This window comes from Rhagoletis pomonella, unplaced genomic scaffold, assembly GCF_013731165.1.
Source record: "Rhagoletis pomonella isolate Grant_MI unplaced genomic scaffold, Rhpom_1.0 Rhpom_scaffold_01696, whole genome shotgun sequence".
Taxonomy (NCBI): domain Eukaryota; kingdom Metazoa; phylum Arthropoda; class Insecta; order Diptera; family Tephritidae; genus Rhagoletis; species Rhagoletis pomonella.
In genome coordinates this window covers 29,895-34,648 of record NW_023460250.1, presented here as the reverse complement: position 1 = coordinate 34,648, position 4,754 = coordinate 29,895, and positions in this window count along the sequence as shown.

The following is a 4,754-nucleotide window of genomic DNA, read 5'->3' as shown; positions in this document are numbered from 1 at the left end:
AAAAAATAAAAGGATAAAGGACTTGGGTCTGATTTTCGATTCGAAATTAACTTTTGTGGAGCATGTGGACCATATTGTGTCTAAAGCTTTTTCAATGATTGGGTTTATTCGTAGGAACTCTGAAGATTTCTCTGATTGGATATCACTAGGCAAAGCTGCATCCCAATCAATTCCTTTAAGCCACAGCTGCTGCATTAAAAGTTTCATTGACACAACGACTGGTAACAACCATCTTAGTGGATCGAACACCTTTGAAATATCTGATAATACTGTGCGTTTTTTAACTTGCGCTTGTAATTCGCTTAAGGTGATGCTATATTTAATGGAGTCACAAGTCGTATCCCATAACAAACCTAACGTTTTTACTGTCTGAGTGTCATCGATAATTGTTTCTGCTGACGTCTCCCGATCAATTGAATCGATGGTAGAAAGAAATTCTGGTGAGTTCGAGCACCACTTACGCAAACGAAACCCTGCTTGCGTTAGTAGTTTACAAACATCAGTTTTTAAGTTAATAGCAGCACCTATTTCTTCTGCACAAAACATGAAGTCGTCTACATAAAAACAATTTATTATTGCCTTGCTTGCTTCTAGGAAACGTGAATTTTCAGTTCCTATTTGTTTCAGGGTTCTTGTTGCTAAAAATGGTGCACAAGCCGTACCGTATGTGACTGTTTTCAAGTCATATGTTTGTACATAGAATCCGCTGATAGCATCTGTCTTCTTTATGAACCAAAATTTGTCTATAAATTTTTTCTATATCACTTGTAAACCCAATTTTAAACTTGCGAAACTGAACCAATAAAGAAAATAAATCTTTGTGCACCGTAGCTCCTTTCATTAGTTGATCATTAAGTGATTTCCCATTTGATGACTTGCAAGACGCGTCAAAAACTACTCTGAGCCTTGTAGTTGTACTATTTGGTTTAAACACGGCGTGGTGAGGAAGATAATACTCGATTTGTGTATTTCTATCTGCTACTAGTTCCATATGATTCATCGTGATATACTCACGTACATCGGCGTAGCCAGAATGAAATTTAGGGGGGGGGAGGGCGTTGGGGTCTACCCTATTAAGCTGGCATTTTAGGGTACTATTTTATATATACATAAGGAAAATATAAAAGTTAGGGGGGGCTCGAGCACCCCCCTGCCCCTACCTGACTACGCCCATGCTCATGTATAAATTGTTTGTAATCAATTTCTAACATTTCATTTTTCTGAAACCTCTTTTCCATTAGATGTAATCGCTTCATTGCTGCTAACTTTGAGTTTCCAATCTCGGAAATTACTTCTTTAAAGGGCAATCTAACTATATAACTATCTACCATTGCTTGCACGGTTAACAGACCTAATGTAATGTTGTTCCGCTTGTTGTTCCTCAGTTGTTAATAATTGACTCGTTTGTTGAATTTCTTCGACCCCCCAAAATTTTTGTAATTGAACATTTGGATCAAGTGCTGCCGTACCAACAAAAATATGACATGATTGACTGTAATCTATTTTTCCAAGTATTATCCACCCGCATATTGTTTCGACTGCTGAAGGTGAACCACTTGGATGAACTAACTTATTGGACAAAACGCATTCTGCGAAAACATCTGCACCTAATATTATGTCTATACCATTTGGTGTGTCGTAATTTTTATCGGCTAAATGGAGATGGAGAAAATAGTTTAACTTCTCACTACGTACTTTCTTTCCTGGTAAATCCTGCGTTAAATCTGAGAGACAAAATGCACTTGTTGTAATAGCGTGCTTTAAACTGGATGAAAATATCTTCAGTTTTACTTCACCCCTACAACCACTATTAACACCTTTACCAACACCATGAATTATTGTATTATTGAAACTTCTTTTATAAGCGACAACTGTGCTCCTGAATCAATTAATGCCCAGCATGTTTGATACTGGCCATTGTTATCTAATACCTTAACTACTGCAGTGGGCGATAACGTAATATATTCATTTTGTACATTCGATAAATTTATTCACACTTGTGACGAACTCCGGGTTATGCTGGGGTATGCTCATCGGCTGCCGGGTTCTCAACAAAAAGAATAAGAGTTCGTTTTTCGGTTTATAGCAAAGCACTCGTCTGTCTTGGTCGTACGTTAAGAGGACGGGAGTAGAACCTACCCGTTCCTCTCTGATTGGTGGGCGTAACTCCGTCCTACCAAATATAATTACGGCTATAGTAAAGGAGCGGGAGTAGAACCTACCCACAACCTTCCAAGAGAGGGAGTAGAACCTGCCCGCCTCTAAATACCTAGCTAAGTTATATAGGAGTGGGAGTAGAACCTGCCCGTCTCCTGATACCTAACATAGGGAGTAGAACCTACCGTATGTGTGCAAAAGCTCCTGACTCTGCAGCAGTCGCCTGACGACTCCTGTCTGCTTTGATTGCTGGCCGGCTATTTATACAAATTGCCGGCCGCAGTCGCGTCGCGTATGTCCCGTTGTCCTTTGCGCTTTGTTCTTTATTGCCATCGTGCTTAAAATGTAGGTACAGTTGTATTTATGTATATGATTCTATGAATTATAACGGTAGTTCAAATCGCTTAATGCTGTAAAATATGTGGCTACAATTCAAAGTATGTATTTTCAATTCAAAGTATTAAATTACATATATATTTTATGCACAATTCAAAATTATGTGTATATGTACATGAGTGTTGTGGGGGCTCCAAGCCCTAGGATTGGGGTCCTCACACACTGAATCTACTTGTCTTTGTGGAAAACTGTTTTCATTGGGGTTGCCTTGTGTTGGATGCAATAATGAATTGTGCTTTTTGTTGCATACCTTACATAAGGACGACGTGCAACTAAATGCTCGATGGTATATTAAATAATTTTTTGAACACACCGGACATTGCTTTATTTGTGAGGTATATACTTTTGATTGCGATTGTTGACGATTGTTTTGTGAGTTAAAAGGTTTCACATAATTCCTATTTAAATTGTTTGCTTGTATATTTTCTAGTTCAAAAATGCGTATCTCTAAAAATGACATTAACTGAGTAAATGTACCTTCTTTTTCTGCGCTCCTACTCCTATACCAAAGGGTTGATGTCTCAGAGTCAAGTTTTTTCTCAAATAAATACAGCAGCAGTGCATCCCATTGATCCACCGCCTCACCCAGAGCCTTTGATGCATTAATACTCTCGTTTGAGTTATTATACAGACGTTTGATCTCACCCAATGTTGGTGCTTTAATTGCTTGCTGATCAAGTAACAAACCTACATACGCCTTCTTCACCTTATCGCTTTCATTGTATTTTTTGTAAACCAATTCCCATGCTACTTTGTAATTTTCATTTGTTGGCTTTAAGTGTTTAACTAACGATAACGATTCACCTCAGTCAGCAAATACTCAAATTTTTCTATGTCTGCTAAACTCGATTTAGTATGAATCATAACCTCAAACAGATCACGAAAGTGTATCCAATTTATGTAGGCTCCATCAAATTCTGGAATCTGTATACGAGGCAACCGGATTTCTTGTTGCCTTGAATTTGGATGTTGGGCCATTGGGACAGCATTTGTATCATTGCATGGTGACGCCAATCGCTCAACCAAAACACCCAACGTACTCTGATGTTCCACTAACGCCTGCACTGCACTGGACACACTCGCAATCTGCTCATTTTGGTTCTGATTTTCAACTACTGTGTTTTCAAATTGATCTTCACGAATTCGAGACGCTAAAATTGCCTTAATTGAAAAATATTTGTCTTCCATATCACTGCGATAGTTTTCCTCCACAACCCTGTTCTCTGAACTTGTAAGAGTGTCTATATTGCTCTATATATGTTCATATTCATGAAATAATGACTCTAACTTTTCTACTCTGACTTTTATCTCGTCAAGAGTATTATTTACATTTTGACAATAAGATGAAATACGCGTGATAGACCCTTTTATGGTAATTGGGTGGTTCACAAGGTGTCGTACTTGTCGTATTGTTGTATGTTGTAAAGTTTTTAACGGCTAAATAAATGTTTAGAGGACTTGAAATCACCACCAACTATTTTTTAATTGTCTGAAATTTCATAATAAAACTTTTATGTTAGCTTGCGAACTGGGGTGCTCTGCTGAAAACAATAGACATATGTACTTATACACCATTCGATTGACTTTGTATGCGACTGTACATACACACATTTGTACACTTTTTGTTGCTTACACTGTCTTTTCAGTTTTAATTTGAATTTAACATTACTGCTTCTTACACCAGTACATCAATGTTGCGATGTGCGATTCCAATATGAATACTGTATTGTTGCTGGGGTGCTCTGTATGCCATACACGATTAGCTTCGCATAAACTTGTACGTAAACTTGTACAATTTTTATGTATTACATTTTCATTTTAATTTGTCATTTTACACATCACTGCCAGTGTTGCCGTGTCGTCTCAAGAAAATGTATCCCTGACCAAGCCAAAAATGTATCCAGATGTATCCAATTTTTATATTTTTTTCATTTACATCTCATAATTTGTTTGCAAAGTAAATATAATAAATAGCAAGTACACTCTAAAAAGAGCATGTAAAACTACTACTGAAAAGTATCTATTTTTCAACAAGAATCTGTATAAATATACGTATAAGATGTTCAGTATTTGATTTTGAACTTGAGATCTTTAAAATATACACATAAATACACATATATAGAATGTTTAAAATTGCAAACATTTTCAAACTGCAAATACATTTGAGTAGTCTACTTGCAAAGTGCGCTATGTAAGATCAA